The sequence below is a fragment of the Budorcas taxicolor genome, chromosome 23 (assembly GCF_023091745.1).
Source record: "Budorcas taxicolor isolate Tak-1 chromosome 23, Takin1.1, whole genome shotgun sequence".
Taxonomy (NCBI): Eukaryota; Metazoa; Chordata; class Mammalia; order Artiodactyla; family Bovidae; genus Budorcas; species Budorcas taxicolor.
Window position 1 is genome coordinate 43,257,842 of NC_068932.1, and position 18,656 is coordinate 43,276,497.

Here is an 18,656-nt window from a genome sequence, read left to right on the forward strand (position 1 = left end):
TGGAAAAGCTCAAGCAGGCTGCACTGCAGCGTTGGATGTCCAGGCCCGAGCCTGCAGGCATAGGAGAGCCAGAACAGAGACATGCAGACACTTCCCTGGAAGGGCACAGTGACAATCCCAACAGGATGAGTTTCAGCAGCACTTTCTCCCGCAAACCCATGAGCCGTGTGAGGAGCGGCAGGCAGGTGCGCCTCACCAGTTGGAAAACCCAAAGGGCCAGATTCTACCCATTGAGGGGCCATCCAGAGCAAGCTGTTAGAGTTTCATGTGGCCAAGAACTTGCCAGAACACTTCACTCCACACTCCCAGTTTGGAATTAGTGTTGGCAAATGTTGCCTGGGGTTAATTAAATGTATTAATAAGTGTGAGAGGAGGAGTGCCAGTTCCCTCCCATGGTTTAGGTGGAGAGAGGGAAGCCCTGCCAACTCACGGCAGTTTGAGCAAACTCCGGGTGGGATATCTGAGCTCCTTGAGGACAGGGACCAAGTCCCACCCATCTGGTGTTCCCAGCGCCTTCCAGCGCCAGGCTCACAGTAAGACACACAGAAACGCCTCCCCCCGCCCAGCACTCTCTACAAATTAAGTGTAAGTCCTTCTGTTACGCCCTGGATTGTCTAGCAGGAAGGATCATACCCACAAAAGGCTTCTTATTAGACTATTCAGCACACAGGTGCGTGCTTGCTAGTTCACTTCAGTCACGTCCGACTCTTTGCAACCCCGCCAGGCTTCTCTTTCCATGGGCTTCTCCAGGCAAGAATACTGGAGTGGGTTGCCCTGCACTACCCCAGGGGATCTTCCCATCCCAGGGATCGAACCCAAGTCTCTTATGCCTCCTGCACTGGCAAGTGGCCCTGGTGGCTCAGACGGTAAAGAATCTGCCTGCAATGTGGAAGACCTGGATTCAACCCCTGGATTGGGAAGATCCCCTGAAGAAGGGAATAGCTGCTGCTGCTAAGTCGCTTCAGTCGTGTCCAACTCTGTGCGACCCCACAGACAGCAGCCCACCAGGCTCAGCCATCCCTGGCATTCTCCAGGCAAGAACACTGGAGGGGGTTGCCATTTCCTTCTCCAAGGCATGAAAGTGAAAAGTGAAAGTGAAGTCGCTCAGTTGTGTCCAACTCTTACCCACGCCAGTATTCTGGCCTGGAGAATTCCATTGACAGAGGATACTGGCAGGCTACAGTCCATGGGGGTTGCAAAGAGTCAGACACGAGTGAGCAACTTTCACACTTCCACTTTCTTTACCACTAACACCACCTGGGAGGCCCATTCAGCACACACACAGCCACGTAAATTTAACAGAACATGGATAGAACTCCTATGCTAGAAACTGCGCTGCTGCCGCTGCAGCTAAGTCACTTCAGTCGTGTCTGACTCTATGCAACCCCACAGACAGCAGCCCACCAGGCTCCCCCATCCCTGGGATTCTCCAGGCAAGAACACTGGAGTGGGTTGCCATTTCCTTCTCCAATGCAGGAAAGTGAAAAATGAAAGTGAAGTCGCTCAGTCGTGTCCGACTCTTAGCGACCCCATGGACTGCAGCCCACCAGGCTCCTCCGTCCATGGGATTTTCCAGGTAAGAGTACTGGAGTGGGGTGCCATTATAAAAGCTGATATAAGAAACCAAAGAAGCCTTAAATAAATCAAGAGACCACGTGGTCATGAATGGGAAGACTCACAAAGTTGTCAATTTTCCCTACATAGCTCTATGGATTTAACACAATTCCAATCAAAACCCCAGCATGATTTCTTATAGTTACAGACAAACCGATTGTAAAATCTTAATAGAAAGGCCAAGAAACTAGCAAAGCCAAAATTCTGAAAAAGAAAATAAAATCGGAGGAATAACTCTACCTGATTTTTAGATTTTCTAAAAAGCTACATTAATCAAGACAGCGTGGTCCTGGTGAAGGGGTAGACACATATATCCATGGAACAGAACAGAGCAGCTGCAAACAGACTCTCAGTAACGGCCAAAAGATTTTTGACAAAAGTGCACAGGTGATTCAAAGGATAAAGTATAGTCCTGAAAATTAGGTTGGAATAATTGGACATCATGGGCCAAAAAAAAAAAGTTTTTTAGCTGATCTAAACACACATCTTTGATCCCTGGGTTGGCAAGACTCCCCTGGAGGAGGGCATGGCAACCCACTCCATTATTCTTGCCTGGAGAATCCCATGGACAGAGGAGCCTGGCAGGCTACAGCCTATGGTGTCTCAAAGAGTCAGACACAACTGAGTGACTCAGCACAGCCCAGCAAACATACATCTTATACCAAAAAATAAATGGCTATTGATCTAAATATAGAGCACAAAGCTAACTTTTTAAAGAAAACGTGGAAGAAAATCTTTATCACCTGGGTTAGGCAAAGAGTTTTTAGACACGGCACAAAGCGCAAGATGCATAAAAGAAAATGATGGCAAATTAGACTTCATCAAAACTAAGAACTTCTGCTCTTTGACATACGCTGGTAAAAGAATATAAAGACAAGCTGCAGATTAGGAGAAATATGCAAATCTCATATCCAATAAAGAACGTCTATCCAGAAGATATCAAAAAGTTAAAATCCAGCAGTGAGAAAGGCAAAATAAAAGATGGGTAAAACCCCAACCAGCCACTTCACCAAAGGAGACACAGAGAAGGCAAATATTCAGATGAGACGGTGCTCAACATCATTAACTGTTAGGGAAATGCAAGCTAAAACCATGATGAGCTGGCTTTACCCACCTATCAAAATGGCTAAAATAAAAAATACTGACAATCCCAAACGCCAGTGAGAGAATAAGAACTAGAGGTCTCATACGTTTCTGGTAAGATTACAGAATGGTGCAGACATTTTGAAAAATCCTGCATACCACAACTAAAACCGATCCCACATGCCGGAACAAAAACTGAAGATCTCGCGTGCTGCCGCTAAGGCCCAGAACAGCCAAATACATAATTTCTTTTAAATTCAAAAACTTTTAAAAAGAAAGAGTGGCTGAAATTTTTTCCAGATTTTATGAAAAAATTAACTCACAGATCCCAGATGTTCAATTACTCCAAACAGGATAAATATAAAGAAAACCACACCAAGGCAAAACATAAATTGCTGAGAAGAGGTGAGAAGAGTCTTAAAAGTCAACAGAGAAAAAGATATATGATGTACAGAGGGACAAAACTTAAAATGACAGCGGACAATGAAATTACATATTTAAATACTGAGGGTGGGAGGGTTGTCAACAAAATTCTACGTCCAGTGAAATGTCTTTCAAAAATGAAGGTGAGGACTTCCCCGGTGGTCCAGAGGTTAGGAATCCACCTGCCAATGCAGGGAACACGGGTTCAATCCCTGGTCCAGGAAGACTCCACAGGCCACACAGCAACTAAGCCCAGGCTCCACACCTGCTAAAGCCAGCGTGCTCCAGAGCCTGTGCTCGCCAGTGAGAGAAAGTGCCTCGATGAGAAGACCACGCACCACAGCTAGAGAGTAGCCTCTGCTCACCACAACTAGAGAAAGCCTGTGTGTAGCAGTGAAGACCCAGCACAGCCAAAAAATAAAATATTCATTCGATGACTTTTTCAAATGAAGGCGAAATAAACAAATACAAATTTCAGACATGCAGAGCCCAAGGTCATTCATCATTCCTTACTGGCAGATCTGCACTGTGAGGAATGTTAAAGAAAATTCTTCCTACAGAAACCATAATGAGGGCTAACATCAGTGAAAAGGAGAGCGTAAGGACGTCTGAAAGGCAATGAAGACCCCGTCAGAAACTGTCAGACTCGTGCTGACTGGAGCTCTGGAACTCAACCAAAGGCGACCAGGAGCATTTATTCCCAAGAATGGACGAATGTCAATAATGGCAGTGTGTATTATCATATTTTAACTTATTCTATACCCATATTCCTCTCCCCAGCTCCTTTCCATGTCTAAATATCTCACAGTAAAATACTAAGTTAAACAACAAATTATTTGCATATTCTTTGTTATTTCTCCAAAAGTCTAAAGTCCCTGCTTAATGAACAAGAAGACAGCTTTCTCCCAGACCCATCCTATCCACCCTACATGTTCAGGGGTCTTTCAAGATTGGCCTTGTATATTTACCCCCCCTTCCCTCTCTGGTCCCCCCAGCCCAGGCCACACTTCCCTTTGCTGATGCTGCCCCTATCCAGTAACTTGGTCTTCCTGGAGCCTTCATCCCAGCTGTCACAACCACCATGGCATTCCTCTGCCACGCCCCAGGGCACCCCTCACCAAGTTCTCTGCCCTGCCTGGCCCTGACCGAGGACTTCCTGCTTGTGGACACACACCAAGAGCCCCTTGCAGGCTAATGGGACGTTGCCACACACAAGCGCCTCTGACTGCCAAATAGCAGCCATCTCATGACTGGTGTGAACAATGACAGTGACAACAACACACGGGGGCCCTCAGGGCTGACACTGTGGACACACTGTCCACGGGCAGCTTCACTCTTAGCCTTGGGCCAGCCCTCCAAGGGACAGTTATCACCCCATTCTGCAGATCAGGAAACTGAGGCTTGGAGGTGGGCTGTACCTTGGCCGCTGGTGGGTAGGTTGAGATCTGACCTCTTGTCTGAGTCCAGCCCCTAAGGAGCTTCTTATGTTCTGCTCCATCCTTGGCCTCTGAAGCTGTCCCAGCCCCAGCGCCTGAGGACTGCATGAAACACTCATACTCTGTCCCTGTCATCTCCCGATTTCCCATCAGGAATCTTCATTCCTCTGTGACTGCACACTGAATAATTTTCACGGGAGCTCGGGGTCAGAGCTGCGGGTCTGCAGAGCTGTGTTTACATCTCGCCCCAACCAGACACTTCTGTGCCATGACCTGTCACTTTCCCAGGTCTTGACCGAGTGTGCTTTCCCCATTGAACTGTTTGCTTTCAAAACATTTCTGTTTCTCTAGACTCACTCATGCCCAGGCCCTCCCGAGACTGCCAGGCTTCCAGGGAGATGCAGGCTGCGGGCCACAGATGCTCTCCTGAGCCTCCCACCCCTCGGGCCACGCCCGGTGGGGGCCACGCCTGGTGGAGGCCGAGACCGCAGCTGCCAACCCAGAGCAGGGGCACTGGCAGGGCAGCCAGGATGCCCAAAACCCTCGTGACGGTGTCTGCGAGGGTCCCACCATGACCATGCCAGCTATGGTCACAGGCCATGTGGATGGTCCAGCTTCTCCTGTGTGGATGGTCCAGCTTCTCCCGTGTGGATGGTCCAGCCCCCTGAGGAGGTCTGCTATGAATGGGTCCAGAGAAACAAGAGAGAGAGCCCCCACCTGCCCCTGCATACCTCAAGACACAGCCAAGTCCAGGGAGGGGCCGTGCTGGTGTCCTATGTCCGCGCCCCAGGTGACAAGCCCTCGCAAGGGGGCAGCCTGGAGAGGCTGCAGGGAGCCTGTGCTGGGAACCTCGGCCAGTCACGTGGTCTCTGAAGCTCCAGGTCCTCACCGGACAGCTTAGGACAGTACTAACCCCAAGCCCCACACAGCACTGCCAACACGGTCAGTGTCCATCAAATGTCAGGTCCACTTCCTACGGACATTAGAAACGTGTGAGTTGTGTGGGGCTCACCGACCCCTGCACCAACCACTGAATTTATGCGCATGCATGCTAAGTCCATTGAGTCATTTTCTACTCTTTGCGACCCCATAGGCTGTAGCCCGCCAGGCGCCTCTGTCCATGGGCTTCTCCAGGCAAGAGTATTGGAGTGGGTTGCCACGCCCTCCTCCAGGGATCTTGCCGACCCAGGGGTCAAACCTGTGTCTCTTACATCTCCTGCACTGGCAGGCAGGTTCTTTACCACTAGTGCCACTTGGGAAGTCCTTAAGTAACATACTGCCGCCGCTGCTGCTGCTGCTAAGTCGTTTCAGTCATGTCCAACTCTGTGCAACCCCATAGAAGGCAGCCCACCAGGCTCCTCTGTCCCTGGGATTCTCCAGGCAAGAATACTGGAGTGGGTTGCCATTTCCTTCTCCAATGCATGCATGCATGCTAAGTCGCTTCAGTCGTGTCCGACTCTGTGCGACCCTATAGACAGCAGCCCTTCAGGCTCCTCTGTCCACAGGATTCTCCAGGCAAGAATACTGGAGTGGGTTGCCATGTCCTTCTCCAGAATTAATGTACTAATAGCTATATATTACTTGATGCTCATTAAGTGTCTTCGCATCCACCTGGAATGACACAGGAATACCCCTCGCTCTGTGTGGCAGATTCACCCAGAAACAGTGCTCACCACCCCACGGAGGACACACACACCCCTCCCGGTCTGGGCCTCGTGGCTTCAAGCTGATCTCAGATCACAGACACACGATAAAGTGCAGGACTCCCCTGGTGGTCCAGAGGCTAAGACTCCATGCTCCTGAGGCAAGGGAGTTCCTCAGGGAACTAGATCCCACATGCTACAACAAAGAACCAGTAAAGCCAAATAAATAAGTGAAAATAAATATTAAAAAATAAATAAAGTACATCAGTCTGGACTTGAGGTGAGGACACAGTGCCCGGCTGGTGCTAGGATCAGAGCTCCCCTTACACTGAGAGCCCTCAATCACACTTCACCTCCCAAGGGCACTGAAGGTGGGCCCAGCAGGTGGATGGAGAAACAGGCAGCCTCTATGGCACCCCTCAGGTAATCAGAGAGCCCCCAGGGTGTGGCCCACGGAAGGTGAGGAAGCGCACCCTGGACCAGAGGCAGGACAGATGCCCAAATGCTCAGCAGCTTCAAAGCCTGGACTCAAATGACGGGAGCTCGGAACAGAGGCTCCGCCTATGGGAGCGCTGGAGGTGACCTGCCCAGGGCGCTGGGGTCAGCCTCCTCGCCCACATCTTCCTTCCTCCACCGTGACCCCAACCAGCCTCTCTCCAAAGGGTGAGACAGAGAGCAAAGGCACAGGGAACCCCTGAAGGCGATACCGCCGCATGATGTCGTGAGAGGTGGTCATTATCAGCAAGAGAAGGGCCTGCTCCCTGCATGGTCCCCTGGAAGAGTTAAAGAGGAAGAAGACAAAGGCAGGACCACGCACTGCCCCCACCAGAACTCTGGAGAGCCAAGGCATGCAGGAGGCTGGCCCAGAGGGCAAGGAGTGCCAGGTGCCACCGAGGTGAGCCGGACCTGGCCAGGTTAGCAAGTGATGGGGAGCAAGACTGAAAGCGAAACTGGCCGGTAAAGACCAGCAGCCAGTCTGTCCTGGCTCGAGGGTCCACACCCACCAGACTTTGCAGGTCTCATTCAGGGGGTCACAACCTCCAGGGTCACAGCGTCGCCACGTCACAGCATTACCAAGACACAGCCTCACCACGGGTGACACTTGAGAGTCTTCTGGCTTCAGCTTGCCGCAGCTGAGAAAACATTTTCAGCAAAGCCATGCCTGCCCCATGACCCACCAGAATCCCCACCGCCCACTTACACATCTCCAGGTCCATGAGACCGGCGTGTGCTTCAGCGGCCACAGGTCCCTGCAGGCTTCCAGCTTGAAAGGTTTATGGGGCTCCCTTGGGCTTCAACATTCAACGGTGCCCAGAAGTTTTTAGAGATCTAATTTTAGAGTTGACTCTGTAAGAAGTTCCTCATCAACAGCTAAGTAAGCACAGCTGGGGCCAAGAGCACGACCTGGAAAGCCTTCTGTCCCTCTGTCTTCCTTCACCGTCCCACTGGGCACGACACACGGACCTCCGCTCCCGGGAGTCATCTCCTCACAAATGAGATAGCCAACAGGACCCAGCCTTTGCCCCCAAGGAGGCTAACTCCTCTGCAAGAAGCCCAAATACTGCACTCTGACCCATCAGCAGGCTTTCAGCAGAAGCACCCGCCTGAGGGTGCAGACGGTGGACTTTCCATTGCCAACACCTCTGACTCCAGGGCCCTCAAGGCCCAAAGAAGCAGCTTCTCTGTCTGAGTTTCCAGGTGCCCTAGGGGGCCAGGGAGTACAAGAAGGATGGCTCTGGGTATCACGCCTGTGTTGCAGTTTGGCCTCTGCATCTTGCTCTGTGATCACAGGCAAGTTGCTTACCCTCTCTGAGCCTCAACATTCTCCTCAAAAAAGGAGGATAACACACACCCCTCCAGCAAGCTCAGTCCAGCCGCCAGAAGCTTAGAGACACAGCTTGGCCACACCCTCTCCTGGGCCAGGCTATAGGGTAGGTTAGTTCCTCACCCCTTGGCACCTTGCCTGAAGCCTTGTGCTGCTTGCTTAGTCACTCAGCCTGTGTCTGACTCTTTGTGATCCCATTAACTGTGGTAGCTCCTCTGCCCATGGGATTCTCTAGGCAAGAACACTGGAGTGGGTTGCCATGTCCTCCTCCAGGGGATCTTCCCGACCCAGAGATCGAACCCGCATCTCCTGTGTCTCCTGCATGGCACGAGGATTCTTTGCCCGCTCATCCATTGGGGAAGTCATGCCTGAAGCCTTAACACCAGAGAAATGTCTACCTCTGTCCTCCCACCCCCCCTACACACACGCACACGCACACACAACCGCAAGCGTTGGCTAAAGCAACACCAAGGCCACAAGGCAGCCACCCGGAACTCAGTCAGCTGCCCCTTGACTTCCAAGCTCCTAAGAGCCAGGGCGGAGGGGAGGTCCCAGTCCCAGATGATGACAGAGATAGCCTGCATGGGAACCACCAGCCTCAGCCAGGACAAAGGCTAGGCACAGGGCACAACTGGCTCTGAGCTCCTGGGCCTGCCAGTCTGCAGCCAGCATGCCCTAAAACAGCTGTCAGCAGCTGCAACCAGGGCATCCCTCCCCTAGCCCCACTGCCCTGGAACTACCTGCCTCCAGGTGGGCACAGCCCTCACCCGCCTCCCAGCTTTGCCTGCCTCCAGGCCCTGAGGACAGCCCCTCTCCTGCCCTCCTCCTGACCTTGAGCTTCCCCTAGAAATGCCTAGAAAAGCCAGGCCGATTCGGGCTTCCTACTGGCGATGCCTGTGTGGGTGGCCGGTCTGCCCTGACTGCTGGCCGGCAGCCAGCTCTCAGACACTTACGACAGAAGAAGAAGGGACCGCCTTTGCCACCCCTAATTCAAGCCAAGAAAACACCTCCTTGTCTCTCTCTGGGCAGGTCCTGCAGAGCCTAGGAGTGACGAGCACACTAGCTGGCCCCCAGCACCCCGTGAAGCGATCGGAGGAACTTCAATCCGCAGTATGTGGGTCGTTCACTGCCCACCACCTGCAACCCGGGGAATTGTTCCTCCCGGGTTTGCAGCCTCCTCCATCTTCCTCCCCTCCAGCTACGCCTTTCCAGTCTCTCTTGTAGCATCCCCAGGACCTGGCCCTTAAGTGTGGGCGTTCCCTCATGGTCCATCCTCGACCCTTTTCAGAGTGCGCCCCCTCCCCAGGCATCCTCACAGGCTGCTTCAGGAACCCCTCATCTGTCTCCCCAGCCTCCCACCTCCAGGCTGCAGGCCCCATTCGCCCTCGGCTGCCAACTCCCTTCTGGACCGGCCGGACTCAGGAACCAGTGACCTGCAGACCTGCAGAGATGTCTTCCTCTGACATCCTTAACCTCTACCCCCATCAGCGGGCCAGGAAGGGAGGCAGTGACTTGCCCGAGCCTCAGGGAGGGCTGAGAACATCAAGCTGGGCTCCTCACCCTCGCTAGGTTACCCGGTGTCCCCCCATCGGTGCCAGAGTGACCTTGGAACCTTCTGGTGGCCTTCCCTGGGGGCTGTCATTAAGCAGCAATAAATTCCCTAATCGACACCCCCTTGTCCAAATACCCACCCTGCACACAGCCAGCCCTGAGGCACAGACTGCATAAGCCAGTGCTCCCCACTGTGTGACAAGGCCTCTAGGTGTGGGTCCAGTTGGGGGTCTGCTAGTACCCACCCCCTGGGACAGATGGGGACAATCCCCTCTACCTTCACACCTTCTGAAGACACCCCCCCGCCCCACCCCCGCTCCTAGCATCATCGGAGACTTCCACATTTTCAAATTCTTTCTGGAATCGATGGATGCCTGAATAAACACATTTTCAATGTATTAAGATTGCATTTGTCATGTAAATAAGATTTCTCAGGCCACTGATCTGGCCATTTACATGCAAAAATTCTGCTTTTACACATCTGTCTATCCACATATTTTTATGTAGAAATAGTTGTACCCGGCTAGGTAGCTTACTGGATGGATGGAGAGATGAGTCACCAGGTAAACAGATCGAACTTAACCCTCTAGCTGTATTCTGAAAAAGTCATCAATATTTTTTTCTAAATCAAACGACATTTTTAATTCATCTAGAAAGCAAGTGCACACATGCACGCTAAGTCACTTCAGTCGTGGCCAACTCTGTGCAACCCTATGGACTGTAGCCTACCAGGCTCCTCTGTCCATGGGATTCTCCAGGCAAGAATACGGGAGTGGGTTGCCAGGCCCTCCTCCAAGGGATCTTCCTGACCCAGGGATCGAACTTTCATCTCTTTTGTCTCCAGCATTGGCAGGTGGGTTCTTTACCACTAGCGCCACCTGGGAAGGCCAGAGAGCAAGTACACGCACTTTAATTTAACGTCTATTTACACCAAGGCTTTTCCAATACTTGACAGACTCAGAGTGAGACACATTTAAGAAGGATGTCAGTTCCCCGTCTCCACCCTGTACACCTTCATCCATCAGACAGGCCTTCCGTAGCACTATCTTCTTTGCTGCCCAAACTGAGGTTAAGACAAAATTCACAGACTCTCTCCTTGGGTGAGGTCAGTTTTCCACCACACGCCCCTCTGCCAGCTGCTCTGACCTTCACTCCCCAGCTCCACCCTCTCAGAAATCTCACACCATCCTCCACCCCAGTGAGGAAAAGGACCAACCTGGCCGCTCAGAGCACGTCTTCCCCAGGTGGGCAGAGCCACCTCCGAGCTGATATTTTCAACAAGAAGGTCATAAGGTCTGACTTTATATGGATGATGACACCTTCCTGCGTGTAGGTTTTCACAGCAAATGCTGTCCTGTTTGTTATCTCAGTGAATACCCGAAGCCTCCCCTCACCCAGAGATGCATCTCCATGTTACAGCTGAGAAAGCAGAGACTCAGCAATGAGAAGACATCTACTCACAGTCAGGTGACAACCGCTGTGCGTTATGCAGGGAGCATAACACCAATACAGGGTCGGACATCCATCCACTCGCTTTTCCCGGACACCCCAAATCTTCCTCCCTTGCGGCTAGAGACGGTCCTTGAGCAGAGGCCGGCCCAGGCAAGTCTCCCAGTCAGACAACAGCGAACCCAGTGCCCTCCCCGGCAGCTATCGCCTCAGCGACACTTCAGTCGGGAAGTGCCCAAGGGGACCTGGGGCCTCAGAGGATCCAGAGTGGACTGGAGCAGTGAGCTGCAGTGGTCACACACACACACTTACACACATACACTCTCACACACACTCACACACACACACTCACACACTGACACACACACTCACACATACACACATACACACTCTCACACACAGACACACACACACTGACACACACACTCTCACACGCTGACACACACTCACACACTCACACACAATGACATACACACGTGCACGCACACACACACTCTCACACACACTGACACACACACTGACACACTCACACACACACTCACACACACATACTCACACTCACACACACATTCACACACACACCAACACACCCACACTTACACAGTCTCACACACTCACACACACACTCTCACACACTCACACACTGACACACACACGTGCACTCACACACACTCACACACACCACTCACACATACTCTCACACACTCACACACACTCACACACTCACACACATTCACACACACTGATACCACAGATACCCACACTCACACACACACATTCACACACATACTCACACACACACACAGTCTCACACACATACTCACACACACACACATTCACACACACATGCAATGCACACACACTGACACACACACACTGACACACACTGACATACACATGTGCACTCACACACATTCACACACTGACACACACACTGACACACACACACTGACACACACACAATTACACACATACATTCACACACATACACACATACTTTCTCACACACTCACACACACACACCTCACACACACACTCACACACACACTACTGAAGGAGAGACACAAACATGACAACAAGGAAGCATCTCATGGACCTCATGACAATGAGGAAGCCATTTTCATGCTGTGTGACCTTGAAGAAATCACTCAACCTCTCTGAGCCTCAGTTGCTACATTTATAAAAACAGAGGCGGGGGGAACAGAGAAAAGCATACCAACTTCCTTTAGGTTTTATGAGGGTTAAATGAGAATTCATGAGAAAGGGTTCGGCAAGAGATTAAAGCTCATGTAAATGAGAGAGAGTTATCATGATCACCATTACGACATCTTTATTATTTCAGAATTGTTAATAAGATTACTACTGTCACAAGGACACCAGAGTGTCTTTCTCAAGCAGGTCGGGAAGACCAGGAGATGGTTAAGATGCAACGGAACAGCCAAGATGAATCGTAGGTAGGCATGACTGGAAGCAGGTCACCCAATTTGACCTGAGGCCTGGGATGCCTGTCCTGGGCCAGGAAGGCTCCCTCTCCCCCCAAAAGACCACCACGGAGGCTTGAGTCCATCTCCAGAGTGTTCTCAGTCCCAGGCCAGCTGTCCTCAGGGTGCTCCCCTGCCAGTTCCCTCCCTCCCGGCTCACGGGTATGCCCCCCATTCAGCTCCCCTTCTGGGTCACATGGGGGCTGGACCCTGGGGTCCGGACAGCCAGGAACTCAAGAGTCCCAGCACCACACCCACCCCTCAGACAGCTGTGGTTAGTTTTCTGAGTCCTGGGGGTGTGGATAGCACTGGCGGGCAGAGGCCACATCCAGTCTGGGATGACCTTCAGAGGTAAGGTAAAGCGTTGCCCCAAAGCCCCGCCCCTCCCAGTGCAGCCTACCCAGCTCAGGCACCCTCCAAGCACCCTACATGGGTTTAGAGGTGCAGGAAGGAGGCCTTCCCAACACCCCAGACCACAGGGAACACCTCCTCTGGGCTTCACCCCATATACCAGCCCCCAAAGTTCCCTGCGCAGCCAGAGACCAGTGGAGGCAAAGGGCCGGGAAGAGAGGCAGCCCGGGCCTCACCCAGGGAGACACCGGCGTCCCGCGTGTCCCCCGAGAGCAGGAGAGCCCTGCCCCCAGTGCATGCCCAGCACGCGGTCCAGGTTCCCTGCAGCCCAGGGAAGCCACGCCAGCCACAGGCCCACCCTGCTCTCCCCACTGCTGCCAACACTCCAGCCCCAGGGAGGAAAATCCTTTTCCCCATGCTCCAGAGCTCTGCTGAGACAGGCAAATTATCATAGAATTGCTGAAGACAGTGGAGGGAAACCTAATCCCAGGGTTTAGCAAGGGAGCAGGCCTCTGAGATTCCACGAGTGTCCTCCCACCTGGCTCCTGGGGTCCCAGCTATTGTTCTGGGTCTTTCTTAACTCTTTCTTAGCTAAACCAAGCAAAGATGTAAAGATGGAGAGCCCCTGAACCTCTAAAGGGAACACCCCCTCTCCAACATTGCGATGCCGGCCGCTGGGTGTGCTTGGGGTCACGGCCACAGGCTCTGCCAAGCCCAGAGCACCCTGGAAACTGGGAGTCCCTGGGGGCAGTACTCAGTGACTGACAAGGGTGGGCAGGTAAAGGCCAGCACCCTCGCCCCTCGGGTGGGATATCTCACGCTGAGGCTCCCACAGTCTGCCGGGTGCAACCTGCTTCCAACTCACATCTCTACTCTGGTTGGTTTGGTCTGAGATGGTCTCCCAGATACACGACTTCCCTCCAATCCTGGTCTCAGGATCTGCTTCTCAGAGGCAGGACAGGATGGGGATGGGGGAGGACAAACCAAGACAGAGGTGAAGGCTCAGAGGTTGGAAGAGGAAGGACTCACTCAGAGAAGTGCTGTTCTACAACAGAGACAGAGAAGGGCACCTACATGTCATTTCAATCTCACCCCAGCCTTCTGGGGGGGATAGCTGTTATTATGCCCATTTCTCAGATGCAGAGACTGAGGCTCAGTCAGGCCCCAGGTCCTCAGTGAAGGATCCGTGGAGCTGGGATTCAAACCTGACTCACTGAGACAAAGGGTCGGATCCCTACACCAGGGGCTTCCCTGGTGGCTCAGATGGTGCAGAATCTGCCTGCAATGGGGGAAACCCAGATTCAATCCCTGGGTTGGGAAGATCCCCTGGAGAATGGAATGGCTACCCACTCCAGTCTTCTTGCCTGGAGAACTCCATGGACAGAGGAGCCTGGTGGGCTACAGTTCGCGGGGTCGCAAAGGGTCGGAGACCACTGAGTGACTAACCCTTTCCCTATGCCTAGACCATGGGGCCTCCAGGCAGAGGGGGAGAGCTAGAAGAAGCCGTGTATCCCCCAGCAGTGTCACGTGAAGATGATATGATTCCATCAAGTCTGTGACATTGACAAGAAAGTGGTCAGCAGACAGGACGGCCAGTGTCCTGCCCACAGCCCCTCCGTGTAATGGGCCCCCACGTGCCTCTTCAGCCCAGAAACAAGGAGAGCCCAGCTCACTCCCCGCGCTGTACGGCCTCTCTCCTCTCCTCATCTTAAACTGCCCAGCGCGCAGCTTTGGCTTTAAGAGCCCAGCTAATTAGAAGCATATTTTATTTTCTCAGGGGAGGCAGCTGTGGGATAAAAGTCGGAAGTGTAAACTCTGGTGGTAGATGAATCATCGCACTGCTTTTTATTAACTTTTTTTACTGTCAAATTGTTCTGGCATTCCAAAAACACACAGAAGAATGAGGCTCCTCGCTCTCATTATTGGTGATGACTGGGGTAGAGCTCAAAAGGCAAGGCACGGCTGAAATAACCTCCAGGGGGTGAAGGGAGGGGTCGGGGAGGCAGATGCTGGTCACCAAACGCCACATCCGCCTGAGGGCCAGGAAAGCAGCCGTCCACGGCGAGACCAGGGGAAGGAGAGCGGTCTACCCCTGCCCACTTCAGGTTCTTCCATTCGCACAACGAGTATCAGGGAGGGATGAATGAATGAATGAGCTGATTCCCCTAAAACCTTCCATTTGACCGAGGAAATCAAAATAATTGAATTCAATGAAATTTAAAATCACTAAATTATTTCATTTAAAATCATTAAATTATTTAATTTGAGATGATTAAATTAAAACAGCGTGGCCCTTTAAGAAGGTGGAAGATGAGAGTCATACACTTAATGTCTAGGAGAACATTTACTAATAAAGACAATAGGAAAGTGCCTCTTTCTATTATTAAGTGAAAAGCAAATGCTGAAACAGCATGTAGAGTAGGGTCCAAGCTTTACCTTCCAGATACAGCATGTACATATATATACATATGTGGAAACATAACGTAAGGACAGGCTTTCCTGGTGGCTCAGCAGTAAGGAGTCCACCTGCAATGCAGGGGACTCAGGTTTGATCCCTGGGTTGGGAAGATCCCCTGGACGAGGAAACGGCAACCCACTCCATATTCTTGCCTGGAGAAGTCATTGGACAGAGGGGCCTGGTGGGCTACAGTCCATGGGGTTGCAGAGAGTCGGACACGACCGAGCAACAACAGCAAGAACACGTAACGCAAGGGCGTGAAAAAAGGCGGGGCGATGCGAGGTGTGTGGCTGCTTCTGTATCTTTCTCTGTATTCCCCAGTTCTCAATACGACTACGGGTTACTTCAGAAATCAGGGGGAAAACAGTTCCCAGTGACCATAAGACCAAATAGCACAAAGTAATTGAGGGTCTGACTTCTTTGGTGAAACACAGATGGGACTTATTGGAGCCCTTCTGGGGGCAGGGGCTGGGGTGACTCCTGATGTCCTCAAGGACCCCTGGGAGCGAAGGGGAGAGGAGAGCTGGGCCGACACAGCGACTTCCCCACAGCCTACCCCCACCAGACAGCCCTGCGCTACCTGCACTCAGCACGGATTTTACTGCAATGCGCCAAAAACCGGCACTTGGTCTCTTTTTAAAGCAAATTAAATCTGACCCTCTGCTCCTGCCCTATGCTCCCACCCTTGGGCTGATGGCAAATTCACTTTGTCATTATATTAGGGCCCCTTCTCAGACGGGCCTTCCCTGGTAGCTCAGTTGGTAAAGAATCTGCCCGCAATGTGGGAGACTCTGGCTCGATTCCTGGGTTGGGAAGATCCCCTGGAGACGAGGATAGGCTACCCACTCCAGTATTCTTGGGCTTATCTTACGGCTCATCTGGTAAAGAATTCATCTGCAACTCGGGAGACCTGGCTTCGATCCCTGGGTTGGGAAGATCCCCTGGAGAAGGGAAAGGCTACCCACTCCAGCATTCTGACCTGGAAAATTCCAGGGACTGTACAATCCACGGGGTCACAAAGAGTCGGACACGACTGAGTGACTTGCACTTTCACTTTCTCAGACTAGGTTGATAGATTTAGCAAATAAAAATACAGGATGCCCAGATAAATAACCTAAAAATTAGCATAAGTCTATCCCATGTAATACTTGTGATATACTTATCCTAAAGTATTATTCATTTTTTATCTGAAATTCAAATTTTCGTGGGTGTCCTATGTTTTTACTGACAACCTTATCTCTGTTCCCTGAGGGTTCTGCAAAGGCCCAGGAAGGGCTGTAGAGCTGAAGAGACAGGGAGGCCCCAGGCCCTGAGTTGCAAGTATATCACAGGGGAGGGGCAGGGACCTTTCCTGTCCCCAATACTGAATGAGACAGAGTTGGGTAGGGGGCATCTTTGCCAAGGCTAAGCACCTGGTGAGAGGTGACCCAAAGCCTTGCCACCTCTCAGGACCCTGCTGGCATGGGGCCTTGGTGCCCACAGCTATCAGGACACCATGAACCATCTTTTATCAGTCAGGGGTCTGGCAGGAGACCACCGGCCCATCAAATCAAGTGACTTGCTTGAAGTTAATAACGAGACCATTTGCAAAGTCATGGACCAAGTGTACAGAGCCCAGTGCAGCACCCAAAACTACTGAACAATTAAGGGAGGGAGTGGCTTCCAGAATCTGAGCACAGAGATTGGGAAGGGGCTGCCAAACCAGAGCTAAGACCCTCAGAGACCCCTAAGGGAGAGATCCCAGGAATAACCACCCAGATCTCTCTCCTCCCTCCCACATTTCCTGCTGGTGTTTCCCACTGGCCAAACCAACTGGAAGCCAGCAACCCACTGGGGCAGTCCCTGAGGGTCCAGAGCAGGTGGGAAGGGCAGTGGAGGGCACCCAGCACAGGGCCCCTCAGTGGGAAGGATGCTCCGTCCCAGCCCCTGCTCTCACAGTCGTCATCCCTCATCCTCAGCCTCCTTCTGGGAGAACCCCCCTCCAGTCCCTTCAACGAGCAAAACAAAAGGCCAGAGACAGGCATGGTCTTCAGACAAGTGGCCCCAACACAAGAGGACACGGCAGCCTGAGGCCCTCCTAGAACAGGGGAGGGAAAATGCAAGAGCCCAGAGCCCTGACACACATCTCATCTGTCTTGATCCAATCTGCTCTGTGTTGGACTCCCACCTAAATCCTGCTTCGAAACAGTTTTGCAGCTACATAAAGAAGCAAAAACCAGGGCTATCAGCGAACAAAACGAACAAATGCACCAACTCAGAACTAAAATTCCTATCCCCCGGAAACACACGTGTAATCTAAAGCACTGAGGACAACGTGTCTTTAGTACGAACGTTAATGAGCCAGGCTGAGACAGACCCTGCTCCACAGAGGATGCCCCCTGGTTTTCTGACCCAGGGGTGGGGCTTATTTTTACAAGCTAATCAGCAAATTCCCAGTCTCAATAAATGGTTCAGGAATGTGTATCCAAGCCAATCAAAAACAACGAGGTCCCTTCTTCCATAAGAAAGCAATTAGACTCAACTTTTCCCTATAGATATGAATAAGGAAGGATGTAGCCCCAGGAGCTTTGGCACCCATTCTGTGCTTATGAGGAAAGAATCTGCCTGAAAATATACTAACGTGGAGGAAGCAGTGCCGAGAGAGGAAGAGAGAGAAGCCAAGTCCTGGTGACATCATTCGAGCCTGGGATCAAACCATTCCTGACACAGCTGGGTTACAGGCACCAACGGAAGCCCAGGTTTTGCTGAAGCCAGTCTGGGTTAAGCTTTCTGATACGAGTTAGATTCTAAAAAGCATGCTGCATGTAAAGAACCAGGACCGTTGGTCGTGCTTCTTTCAAGGCCAAAGAAGTAGAAAACAGCCAGTTTCCTCCATCCAGCAAGGAGTCAAAGTAAAGGCCCCTGCTAAAGGGAAGGGAATAGGCAACCAGGAGCCTGAGCTCATCACAGGGGCTGCAGGGGAGCCGCTGCTTTGCCAAAGCTGTCAAGACTGCTCAGTCCCTCTCGGAGGAGGCAGGACAGCACAGTGGTTATGAGCAGGGTCCCAGGGCCAACTGGCTCTGCCCCCGGGCTTGATGCCAGCTCTATCCCTGGCCAGCTGATCACCTTGGGCAACTTCCTTAACTGCTGTGGGCGTGGGCTCTGCACCTGGGGATAAAAGCAGTGCTCATAACATGGGCTATTGTGAAGCCTGAATAAGGTAACAGGTATAAAGTCCTTAGGATGGGGCTTGGCACACAAAACTAGCCTCACTAAGAGATTTTAGCTGCTGTCCTTGTTGTTGTTACTTGCTGTTATTACTGGCTGTCATGTTCTTCACTGCTGCGTGGGCTTTTGCTCTAG